We start from the raw sequence: 13,729 nt of genomic DNA on the forward strand, positions 1-13,729 counted from the left end.
CAGTTGCCATCAGGAAAATGGGAGATTTCTCCATCCCTGAAAGGGATGAGGTTGAGGGAGTTGCCCAGAGGAATCCCTGTTTCCATTGGCTTTTATTAGCAAAACATCCTGTGTCTTTTGGAGTACGATGTGTAAGTGCCCATTGGGTGGCCTTCGTCTGTCAGTAACTGTGCAGCAGTCTGCTTCTCAATAAAGTGTGCTCTTTCACACACACACACACACACACACACACACACAATTATGTATATCAAGAAAATGATAAAATGTGCCCAAATGTGAAAAATTGGTGAAACTGAATAAAAGATATGTGGGAGTGCTCTGCATTATTCTTCAAATATCTAAGTTTGAAATGATTTCAAAGTAAAAATTAAAAAAGAAAAAAATTCCTCCTCTATTTACTTTAGTTGAAAGTGAGTGTTGGTTGCACGCGGTGGCTCAGCCTGTAATCTCAGCACTTTGGAAGGCCGAGGCGGGTGGATCACCTGAGCTCAGGAGTTTGAGACCAGCCTGACCAACATGGTGAAGCCCAGTCTCTACTAAAAATACAAAAATTAGCTGGGCGTGGTGGCGGGTGCCTGTAATCGCAGCTACTCCAGAGGCTGAGGCAGGAGAATGGCTTGAACCCTGAAGACAGAGGTTACAGTGAGCTGAGATTGTGCCATTGCACTCCAGCCTGGGTGACAAGAGCGAAACTCTGTCTTGAAAAAAGTAAAAAAGAAAGTGAGTGTCTATTTAACAATTTGGTGACAGTACTGAGAAATTGTTTTAGCACATAACTGTCACCGTTTCTAAAAATGACAACTAAAGGTTTTTCATGATGAAATATTAATGATTAAAACTTTCTAATAGAACTTCATATTAGTTCTTGTTTCTCAGTATTTCATTCTATGATGGTGATATTTAGCCTCAGCTGAATACTGAAATGCTGATTTTAATTCTCTCTCTCTCATGTTTTGTAGACATTATGACTTTTTTTTTTTTGAGACTTGAGTCTCACTCTGTTGCCCAGGCTGGAGGGCGGTGGTATGACCTTGGCTCACTGCAACCTCCACCTTTTGGGTAAGGAATTCTCCTGCCTCAGCCTCTGGAGTAGCTGGGATTACAAGCATGGGCCACCATGCCTGGCTAATTTTTGTATTTTTTGTAGTGATGGGCTTTTGCCAGTTGGCCAGGTTGGTCTTGAACTCCTGGTCTCAAGTGATCCTCCTGCCTTGGCCTCCCAAAGTGCTGGGATTAAAGGCATGAGCCACCGTGCCTCACCATGATTTTTTTTTTTTTTTTTTAGATAGAGTCTCACTCTATCTCTCAAGCTGGAGTGTAGTGGCATGATCTTGGCTCATTGCAACCTCCACCTCCTGAGTTCAAGTGATTCTCTTGCCTCAGCCTCCCAAGTAGCTGGTAGTACAGGTGCGTGCCACCATGTTTGGCTAATTTTTGTATTTTCAGTAGAGACAGGGTTTCACCATGTTGGTCAGGCTGGTCTCAAACTTCTGACCTCAAGCAATTTGCCTGCCTCAGCCACCCAAAGTGCTGGGATTACAGGCGTGAGCCACGCACCTGGCCTGTGCTTCTTGCTACTTCAGCATGTTTTTTTTTTTTTTTTTTTTTTTTTTTTTTGAGATGGAGTTTCGCTCTTGTTACCCAGGCTGGAGTGCAATGGCGCGATCTCGGCTCACCGCAACCTCCGCCTCCTGGGTTCAGGCAATTCTCCTGCCTCAGCCTCCTGAGTAGCTGGGATTACAGGCATGCGCCACGATGCCCAGCTAATTTTTTGTATTTTTAGTAGAGACAGGGTTTCACTATGTTGACCAGGATGGTCTCGATCTCCTGACCTCGTGATCCACCCGCCTCGGCCTTCCAAAGTGCTGAGATTACAGGCTTGAGCCACCGCGCCCGGCACGAGCTTTGAAATTTTAGTTTGCTGGCTTTTTTGAGTGAGTTTCTTGTACATGTGTCCTTGTTAGGGTTCATTGTAGATGACAGAAACTACTCTAGGGGTTTATTTCTTGGGATTAGAGGGCTTACGGTGTGATTTGGGGGCTGGTTTTTTGTGCCATGGGTAATAGTGCTTCCCCAGGCTTTTGGAAATATGTGGCGTCATTTGGGGTTGTCATAATAGCTGGGCCAGCTGCCAGCAATTGGTGGGCAGGTGTCAGCTGAGCTAAATGTCCTGTGATGAACAGAACAAGCCTGTGCAACAGACTTGCCCTTCCCTAGACACCGGTAGAAACTCAATGAGAAACACTGCTTTAGGCGGAACTTCTAGAAACAGCTCCCTGCCTCCAGAATCACACAACTCTGTTGGTATCAGCAGAACTGGGGTCACAACTGCAGCAAGCTCTCTTTTTATTTTTTTTGATATGGAGTCTCACTCTGTCGCTCAGGCTGGAGTGCAATGGCGTAATCTCAGCTCACTGCAACCTCTGCCTCCCAGGTTTAAGCGATTCTCCTCCTCAGCCTCCCAAGTAGCAGAGATTACAGGTGACTGCCACCATGTGTGGCTAATTTTTTGTATTTTTAGTAGAGATGGGGTTTCACCATGTTGGCCAGGCTACTCTTGAACTCCTGACCTCAAATGATCCACCTGCCTTGGACTCCCAAAATGCTGGGATTACAGGCATGAGCACCGCGCCTGGTGCAGCAAGCTTCCAAAACTAGGAAGCCACTAACAGAGGAACCCCAATGCCGCTGCACAATTTACATTAGAAAAGCAGACACCCTGGCCGGGCGCGGTGGCTCACGCCTGTAATCCCAGCACTTTGGGAGGCTGAGGCGGGTGGATCACGAGGTCAAGAGATCGAGACCACCCTGGTCAACATGGTGAAACCCCGTCTCTACTAAAAATACAAAAAATTAGCTGGGCATGGTGGCGCATGCCTGTAATCCCAGCTACTCAGGAGGCTGAGGCAGGAGAATTGCCTGAACCCAGGAGGCGGAGGTTGCGGTGAGCCGAGATCGCGCCATTGCACTCCAGCCTGGGTAACAAGAGCGAAACTCTGTCTCAAAAAAAAAAAAAAGAAAAGAAAAGAAAAAAAAAGCAGACACCTTCCTCTCAGGGTCCTCCCCTGTTCTCCCATTTAAGGCCTCTCCCAATTCAGGTTTCTCAAGTGTGCACGTGATTGACACAAGGAGCACTAGCTCAGAGAGAGTTCAGAAAACACAGTTTTTCGTACTCCAGCAGAATCAGATTCATCAGGAAAAGGTTGTAACGGGCCAAATATGCTCACCCACTTTGGAGTTGCAGGTTTCCTTCTCTCTCACTGCATCCCTCCATGTCGAGTGGTTTCAAGACCGTCTCCACAGTCTAGAACCAGAATTTACATTTGATGGATATTGAGATTGCATTTTAAAAAAAAATCCACAGAGTAGTTGCTTGATCTTGTCCCCAGCCAGCTGCAAGCAAAGTCCGATTCTGCATGGGAGCCTAGAGGGCTGGGGACAGGGCTGGGCTAGCCACGTCCTCTCTGCTCTTCTCAATCTCTCTATGCAAGTGGCTCTGAATGGATAGAGTCCAGCTAGCAGTCACAACGTTACACAGCCCCGTCACACATCAGAACATCCAGTGAGTTCTCCAAAGGACCTGGGTTCCTGGCAGGTGCTGCTTCTTGTCTTTTGGCCCAGCAGACTTGTGACTTAAGCCCCCAGCTGTTATCTTTCCCTTAACAACTCAAAGAGATGCTTATTTTGTTTTTTGAACATAGCTTTTAATATCTATTTGGAATATTTTATCTGTCATTTTAATTTTATCTGTTTAGAGTGATGGAAGGATTTTTCCTTGAATTTACTCAATCATTTTGATGGAAGTGACCCTACATATTGTCTACTTAGAAACTTTTTTTTTTAATAGGAAAGAAATTATACTATACCCTTGGAATCCCATACTGCTTTTTTAAAAATGGAACCCCATACTGCTTTTTTTACATGACACATATATCTTGGAGGTCTGCTTATAAGAGCACATGAAAATATGTCTCATTTAAAAATCTGCATATTACTACATCAAATGAATATATTAATTGCCACTTCCTTTTCATTACAAACAGTGCGGCAATAAACATACTTGGTGAATTGTTATTAATATGCCAAATGTATTTAAACTGAATGCCAATGATTATGTCATTTTTTTTTTTTTTTTTTTTTGAGACGGAGTTTCGCTCTTGTCACCCAGGCTGGAGTGCAATGGTGTGATCTCGGCTCACCGCAACCACCGCCTCCTGGGTTCAGGCAATTCTTCCTGCCTCAGCCTCCTGAGTAGCTGGGATTACAGGCACACGCCACCATGCCCAGCTAATTTTTTTTTTGTATTTTTTTTAGTAGAGATGGGGTTTCACCATGTTGACCAGGATGGTCTCGATCTCTCGACCTCGTGATCCACCCGCCTCAGCCTCCCAAAGTGCTGGGATTACAGGCTTGAGCCACCGCACCCGGCTATGTCATTGTTTTTTAATTACATTTTTGGTTTAGATTACAGCAAAGACCCAGTTCAAAGATGTCAATCAAAAGAGGCAACCAAGAAAACTGGGATCCAGTTAATGCTTGTCATACACACATTTATTCTCATTCAATGAGTTAATAAAAATTGGTGTATTGTTCAGTGAGCTGGCCAATGAGCTGGCCATGAGAACTAACATAAGGGGAACCCCATGCTACTTTAGTGCCAAGTTTTGGTCAGCCTGTCTTTTTTTTTTAGCCCAGGCTGGAGTGCAGTGGTGTGATCTCGGCTCACTGCAATCTCTGCCTCCTGGGTTCAAGCAATTCTCCTGCCTCAGCCTCCTGAGTAGCTGGGACTACAGGTGTGCACCACCATGCCCAATTAATTTTTTTGTACTTTTTTTTTTTTTTTTTTTTGAGATGGAGTTTCGCTCTTGTTACCCAGGCTGGAGTGCAATGGCGCGATCTCGGCTCACCGCAACCTCCGCCTCCTGGGCTCAGGCAATTCTCCTGCCTCAGCCTCCTAAGTAGCTGGGATTACAGGCACGCGCCACCACGCCCAGCTAGTTTTTTTGTATTTTTAGTGGAGACGGGGTTTCACCATGTTGACCAGGATGGTCTCGATCTTTCGACCTCGTGATCCACCCGCCTCGGCCTCCCAAAGTGCTGGGATTACAGGCTTGAGCCACCGCGCCCGGCCAATTTTTTTGTACTTTTAGTAGAGACTGGATTTCAGTACATTGGCCAGGATGGTCTCTATCTCCTGACCTCGTAATCCACCCGCCTTGGCTTCCCAAAGTGCTGCAATTACAGGTGTGAGCCACCACGCCTGGCCTGGTCAGCCTTTCTTGGCTGTTTTCATCAAAGTATTATTTTGCTCGTGAATTTTCTTTACCTTAACCAGAACAAGAGAGTTGTAAAGGCCTCATGGCTTATGCAAAGTTGTCCAGTTACTCCAGAGAGATGCAGAGGGACAAGTGCTCTTGTCCTCCAATGTTTGGTGACAGGCTGGGATTTTTATGCTAGCTTGGGTTTTGGGTGTTTTAGACACCTTATGTTCTATTGGTTCAATATTACGTGATATTTTCATTAAAGAAAAATAAATCTTGGGGCCCCCCCAAATCTCTAAGCTCGAGGAAAAAGCTAAGCAGAGAACTGTGTAGGGCATATCTGCCTCCAGTGTATTCACAGTCACCCCTCTTCTCACTGAGATAAATGCATATCTGATTGCCTCCTTTGGAGAGGCGAATCAGAAACTCAAAAGAATTCAACAATTTGTCTTTTATCTATGACCCGGAAGCTCCCTCCCCACTTTCCAGACTGAACCAATGTTCATCTTCCATATGTTGATTGATGTCTCATGTCTCCCTAAAATGTATAAAACCGAACTGCTCTGACCACCTTAGGGCATGTTATCAGGACCTTCTGAGGCTGTGCCGCAGGCACACGTCCTCAACCTTGGCAAAACAAACTTTCAAAATTAACTGAGACCTGTCTGATTTTCAGGGTTCACATTTTGGTAAACATGGAGGGATTCTGTGTGAAGATGCCTCTGACCTTTGAGAAATCTCCTATTGGTGCATGGCACCAGCATGAGCTAATTTTATGGCTCAAACCAACAGGACAATTTGCTGAGGCCTGAGAGCACCCTTTCCAGAAAATCCCTGATCTCCCCAAATTTAGTTGAAATCTAAAGTTTATTTTGCTCTACAATTCCTCTTATTCCTCTTATTTTTTTGGAGTTTTATCTGCTTACAACAAGGAAGGTAAGATTTCCTGTTTACATGATGATGGAAGGCAGGTAACTCCTTTATAGAGTTTCAGCTCACTTCCAACAGGGAAGGTTTTTCCACCTTCTAAAACAGTGGAGAGCAGTCTACAGCCTGAGACTCACCCCCAGGTAACTGCTTAAGGCTGTTAAAGAAAACTAAATATGATCTGAGAAGGACTTCATACTTCTATATTTGAGTCCTTGTGGATGAACTGTAACTTAGCTTAATAGACAAAATTCAAAACCTAACTTAATAGTATGCATTCCACCAGGTGCTGGGAGGTGCCGTGGCTCAGGCCTGTAATCTTAGCCCTTTGGGAGGCCAAGATGGGCAGATCATCTGAAGTCAGGAGTTCAAGACCAGTCTGGCTAATGTGGTGAAACCCTGTCTCTACTAAAAATACAAAAAATTAGCAGAGTGTGGTGGCGAGCACCTATAATCCTAGCTACTCAGGAGGCTGAGGCAGGAGAATTGTTTGAGCCTGGGAGGCGGAGTACTGAGTGTTCAAACTGTGTTCAAATAAGGCAAATGCAGAGCTGTAGCCAATCTCACTGTTTCTGTACCTCACTTCCAATTCCTGTATGTCACTTTAACTTTTTTGTCTGTAAATTTGCTCTAATCATGAGACACCCCTGGAATCTCTGTGAATCTGCTGTGATTCTGGGAGTGGCTCAATTTGTGAATCCTTCATTGCTCAATTAAATTCCTTTAAATTTAATTTGGCTGAAGTTTTTCTTTTATCAGATGGTGTCAGAAGTGGGATCTGAAGTGGAGCTTCTAGATACCCCCAGGAGCACTGAGTGAACACGCAAGGTGCCTGCAGGACCCACTTGTGTCCATTGATCTCTCAGAGTGACTGGGGATCATGGGTAAGCTTCCTGTTGGATTTCAGAGCTCCGCAGATGTGTGTTTTGAGCTCTCCAAGTTTATTTGGGCAAATATCTGATCCAAACTGGGTCTGGAGTCACAACAGAAACTGGAGTGCGTTCAGGAATGGATTTGATCCAGGAATGAACTGGCTTGGATCCAGTTAGAGGCATCTTACATCTGAATGGGTCAGAAAGGAACTGGTAATAAGCAGCAATATTGCAGGAGTTATAAAATTTGGCTTTTGAAAATGCGCAGAGATTTTTGTGTTCTACCCCTTTGTTTCATTTTTCTTGTATGCTTGGGTCAAAAAAAAATCATTGGCTAAGTTAATCAAGAGAACCTGAGAGTAAACCCAATATTTTAGGAAAAAATGGGATCCTTAATTTCTGGAAAGCTGAGTTCCTTCTGGCTTATACTTTTGGCCTCAGAGGCAGCAAAGTCTTACAGAAATGGTAAAATCTTACTAAAGATAACTTGCAGTGGAATGTTCTGAATGAACAGCAATGCACTGAAGTACATTTAAAAACAAAGGCTCGGCCGGGCGAAGTGGCTCAAGCCTGGAATCCCAGCACTTTAGGAGGCGGAGGCGGGTGGATCACGAGGTCGAGAGATCGAGACCATCCTGGTCATCATGGTGAAACCCCGTCTCTACTAAAAATACAAAAAATTAGCTGGGCATGGTGGCACGTGCCTGTAATCCCAGCTACTCAGGAGGCTGAGGCAGGAGAATTGCCTGAACCCAGGTGGTGGAGGTTGCGGTGAGCCGAGATCGCGCCATTGCACTCCAGCCTGGGTAACAAGAGCAAAACTCTGTCTCAAAAAAAAAAAAAAAAAAAAAAAAACATAGGCTCTCAGTAAAGTCCCTTTTGGCTAAGAACAGGTTTGGCACCACAGGATGTCAACTGCTATTTTCTTTGGAATAATCTGCCTTGCACTCTTTGCTGATGACTATGGTAATAGGAATAGGCATATATAGGATCATGGGACATAGGAGCTTTTTTTTTTTTATTTTTTATTTTTTTTATTTTTATTTTTAGACGGGAGTTTCGCTCTTGTTACCCAGGCTGGAGTGCAATGGCGCGATCTCGGCTCACCGCAACCTCCGCCTCCTGGGCTCAGGCAATTCTCCTGCCTCAGCCTCCTAAGTAGCTGGGATTACAGGCATGCACTACCACGCCCAGCTAGTTTTTTGTATTTTTAGTAGAGACGGGGTTTCACCATGTTGACCAGGATGGTCTCGATCTCTCGACCTCGTGATCCACCTGCCTCAGCCTCCCAAAGTGCTGGGATTACAGGCTTGAGCCACTGCGCCCGGCCATAGGAGCTTTTTAAAAGGAGAAACTTGAGAGCTGATGGGACTGCTAGGAAGAAAAAGTCCTGTCAGGACAGCAGCTGCAGCCACCTGAACTTTTCAGTTTGGGTCTTTCTCTGGCCTCCCTGAGCATTTTGCCTTCCCCACCGTGCCACAGGCAATGCTTCTCTCTCTCTCCTTTCCCTTTTTGATCTTTTCTGTTACTCAGGGCAACCATCTTGGACATCAAGGCATCCACTGGTGCCTTGATCTTGGACTTCTCAGATTCCAGAACTCTGAGAAATAAATGTCTGTTGTTTATAAATTACTCAGTCTAAGAAATTTTGAAGACATTAAATTCTAAAGAAGGCCTGGGGATATATGGAATTAGCCATGGCCCCCAGCTATGCAAAGATGTTTATAAAGAAAAGAGATTTTATATGAGAAAAGATGTTGTGTGGTAACTTCTTGTCCTAAAGTAAAATGGCTCATTGTTTAAAAAGAGGGATATTTAGGACAAGCCAGAAAGTCTTAACATGTCATACATGGTCTGTGTAAGTTATGAAATAATTTATGAAAAGAAATTTATGCCAGAAATGTTGTACAATTTCAAGGTGATTAGGCCTCCTAAATGCTTCATACAATGCCACTATGACTCTTAACTGTAGAGCTTGCCTGCTTTACAGCTAGGTAATGTCTGGCACACATGGAGTTAGATGTTGGAAAGAGGCCTTATCTGCATTTCTGCCTGGGTCCTAGGCTCCACATGTAATGTATAATTAAAATCCCTTACTTACTAAGGTTTTCACCAAAAGTAAAAGTCACTAACAGTTAACATCATAATATGTAATTGAGACTACTGAAATAATAAGTTTACATACAAGGTGTGTAAGGAGAATAGAGTGTGTTTTTGTAAGAGATTATACCAAAGTATGGGAATGCAAATTTTTGCCTAGGTTAGAGGGTTAAAGGGTTGTTTTAAATCAAATAAAACTAAAGGTTTGAACAAGTTGTGAAAGGTTTATAAAAATTAATTATAAGAAATTCTATGTGTGAACATATTGGCTAAAGTTAAAATAGCACTATTCCAGTTTTTTTCTCCATAAATTGGACAGTGGAATAGAAACACAACACAGTTTTCTTTTTTTTTTTTTTTTTTTTTTTTTTTGAGACGGAGTTTCACTCTTGTTACCCAGGCTGGAGTGCAATGGCGCGATCTCGGCTCACCGCAACCTCCGCCTCCTGGGTTCAAGCAATTCTCCTGCCTCAGCCTCCTGAGTAGCTGGGACTACAGGCACGCGCCACCATGCCCAGCTAATTTTTTGTATTTTTAGTAGAGACGGGGTTTCACCATGTTGACCAGGATGGTCTCGATCTCTCGACCTCGTGATCCACCCGCCTCGGCCTCCCAAAGTGCTGGGATTACAGGCTTGAGCCACCGTGCCCGGCCTCACAGTTTTCTTAGAACATTGTTCTGCTCTGAGAAAAAAAATTGTAAAGGGTTATAAAAGGCTTATATAAATCTTACCTTATGGTAAAATTAATTAAAACTGAATAGATTTATAAAATGTTATTAAAATCTAGCTTTAACATTAAAAATACATGAATGAAAACACAAAACTTGGTTTTCTCTTTTAAAAAGGATTTTTATGTAATATAAAAGATAATGAAAGGTTTTTGTTTACTTTTTTTTTTTTTTGAGACGGAGTTTCGCTCTCGTTACCCAGGCTGGAGTGCAATGGCACGATCTCGGCTCACCGCAACCTCCGCCTCCTGGGTTCAGGCAATTCTCCTGCCTCAGCCTCCCAAGTAGCTGGGATTACAGGCACGCGCCACCACGCCCAGCTAGTTTTTTGTATTTTTAGTAGAGACGGGGTTTCACTATGTTGACCAGGATGGTCTCGATCTCTCGACGTCGTGATCCACCCGCCTCAGCCTCCCAAAGTGCTGGGATTACAGGCTTGAGCCACCGCGCCCGGCCTTTTGTTTACTTTTAAGTAAACTACAAGGAAAAAGCTGGGAATCCTGAGATTATAACCATATTGTGATTATTTAAGAGATACATGCTGAAGTATTTAGTAATAAGAAGCAAAGGCCGGGCGAGGTGGCTCACACCTGTAATCCCAGCACTTTGGGAGGCTGAGGCAGGTGGATCACCTGAGGTCAGGAGTTCGAGACCAGCCTGACCAACATGGAGAAATCCTGCCTCTACTAAAAATACAAAATTATCCAGGCATGGTGGCACATGCCTATAATCCCAGCTACTCGGGAGGCTGAAGCAGGAGAATCAGTTGAACCCAGGAGGCAGAGGTTGCAGTGAGCCAAGATCATGCCACTGTATTCCAGCCTGGGCAACAAGAGTGAAACTCTGTCTCAAAAATATATATATATATATTAACCCACAAAAACTAATGTTCTTTGTAGTTCTTGAAAATTTTTAAGTATGTAAAGGAGTCCTAGGACTAAGAAGTTTGAGTATCATTGCTTTAAAGCCCCTAAATGACTCTTCCTATTACAACTCTTTCCCTCGCCCACCAGTAACTACTACCCAGGGTTTTCACTATTGCCTTTCTTTTTCTTCTAGTTTACTATACATATTCTATGTATGTATGGACACATTGGTGTTTGCCAATCAAGTCCCATCGATGGCATGGCTGTATGAGCTCAGTTTCCCCTGTAAAATATTGTTCACAAAGCCCCTACTTAGAGGACTAGCATTCGTCCAGCCCACGTTTTTGCTGTTGCCTTTGGGACACTTCTCATTCATGTAATCAAAAGACCTTGGTTTATCAAAGTTCCGGTCCACCAAAGTTTTGTTAGTTGTGGTTGTGACACTCTGCCAGGGTCAGTTAAAACAGGCCACTTCCGGCTCCTTCCCACACAGCGAGTGCCAGATCCCCAGGAAGCCCAGGCTCATGTTCCGGTGGTGTGCACTGCGGCGCTGGGAATGCCGGCGTAGTTTACTACTTGCAGGACAAGAAAGTCACTCTGGTCAGTGGCAAAATGAGGTCTAGGGTGGTAGATCCAGTGCTGCATCAGGTTATCCTTTGTGGCCACAGGCTGGGAGAGCCTAGCAAAAGTTTTTTGTTTCCAGGCCTCTGCTGCCATCTTCTTGTGAAAAAAGCAGATGGACAGGTTCGTGCCCCACTCTCCATTTTCTGGGGTCTCACGCATTCCCTGCCTATCAGATATGCTTGGCCTGAGTTGGTGTAGCAACTCCATTTGTGTATCTCTTCCTGAGGCTGTTACCTCCATGGGCACCCATTGCCTTTGTTGCTTGACTGAGACCTTTCTGCCTCAGTTGTCCAGTCCAGGAAGGGAGGTCACATCCTTTACAAACTTGACATGTTTTGGCCAGGTGGGGTGGCTCATGCCTATAATCCCAGCACTTTGGGAGGGTGAGGCGGGTGGATCACCTGAGGCCGGGAGTTCGAGACCAGCCTGACCAACATGGAGAAACCCCGTCTTTATATTAAAAAGAAAAAAAGAAAAGAAAAGAAAAGAAAAAACTTGACATGTTTGAACATGTTGCTCACCTAAATGGAAGAATCAGACATCCCCAGCACAGCTTGAGGGGCCCTAGCACCCTGATGTTTTGGGGTCCCATTCCCCACCCCGGTAGGATCACACAGAGTGGAGTCACCCAGTGAAGCCTCACTTCCGGATTAGAGTTGGGGAGGCTTGTCTGGGCTACTATGGCAGCCTGAATGGCAAACCACCCCCAAGGTGTATACTCTAAAGGGGGGGAAGAAAAGAATGACTGGGAACACTAAGATTGGAATTTCAAAGTTGCACCCTAACAGGTGGCTGCCTGGTCCACCAACACCCCTGCTAAGCTCAGTGTCTCTCAGCATGCACCGTGGTGCTGCTTCCCTTGCATTGGAGTACAGACTTTAGTGTCAATACTGCCCTAGTCAGACAGGGATGCCATCCCATTAGCAGGCCGTCTTGAAGTCCCTTCCTCAGTTGTTGTGTGAACCGGATGTTTCGTCATTAAAAGCCTTCATTCAAAGGATGATGAGGTGTACGTATTCCGTGAGAGAGCACCCACTGTCACGTTGCTTGGTCAGTGAAGAATGTTTCTTAGTCAGAGTGAAGTCTCATAGGGCATCCAAAAACGTGACGAAAGTTCCTCTCAAGGGTGGTCATGTTAAACCCAGCATCCACAGGAGTGGTGCATATTTGTCTCTTTCAGGCAGCAAGTCCTTGTCCCTACACAAGGGTTCCTTTAACAGTCAAGTGTCTTAGTTGCCAGTCACCTGACCAGGTGCCTAGGCTGTTGGCAAAGTCCCTTGAGTCAGAGAAAATGTAGCAAGATACAACAGTGGGGTGCCCTGCATGATCATCACCACTGCTTCGAGTTTGAACACCCAGGTGGGGTACACGCTGTACCAATTGGGTGAAATGTCCAGTCTCAGTCAAAAGATGTCAGTCATTTATCTGCAGCAGATGAATGGTTGCTGCAGCTTGGTGGACCCTGTCTGCTTGCTGTTTCACAGAGCCGTCGGTAAAACATGCCATGCCAGCACTAGGCATGTCTCTGAGTTCTGAGTCTTGGGCTACAGATGACCACAGGAGGAGCCAAAGCATCCCCTACAGATGACTTGGTCCCTTGTGGCAAGCTGGCCATTTGTCCATGAAACCTACTGGTCCCTTGTGGTCCTGGCTGGGCCCTATCTTGAATGTATTATTCCATTTGATAATTGCACTGTGTTGAGCCTATCCAGCTTTATTGGTGGGACTTCTAAGCACCCAAGCAAGAACTGGCAATTCAGGTCACAGCATCAACATGTAGCACTCCAGCTGTAAGATGCTGTTTCCACCAGGGCCCAGGAGCAAGTACGGAGTTGCCATTTAAAATGGTTATGTCTTATGCTGCTTCGAGAACTTACATGTCCAAAATCTGAGAGGCTGGTGCATCCCACTGGCGGTCTGCTGTTGCCAGAGACTTTATTCAGTGTGCTTGGAGGTTGGGATACCTGAAATTCAATCGGACTAACAACTAAAGTTTTTTTTTTTTTGTTGTTGTTGTTGTTGTTTTTTTTTTTTTTTAGACGGAGTTTCGCTCTTGTTACCCAGGCTGGAGTGCAATGGCGCAATCTCGGCTCACCGCAACCTCCGCCTCCTGGGTTCAGGCGATTCTCCTGCCTCAGCCTCCTCAGTAGCTGGGATTACAGGCACGTGCCACCATGCCCAGCTAATTTTTTGTATTTTTAGTAGAGACAGGGTTTCACCATGTTGACCAGGATGGTCTTGATCTTTTGACCTCGTGATCCACCTGCCTCAGCCTCCCAAAGTGCTGGGATTACAGGCTTGAGCCACCGCACCCAGCTACAACTAAAGGTTTTAAAGGCAATGCCTGGGC

Source organism: Saimiri boliviensis, chromosome 7, assembly GCF_048565385.1.
Source record: "Saimiri boliviensis isolate mSaiBol1 chromosome 7, mSaiBol1.pri, whole genome shotgun sequence".
Lineage (NCBI taxonomy): Eukaryota > Metazoa > Chordata > Mammalia > Primates > Cebidae > Saimiri > Saimiri boliviensis.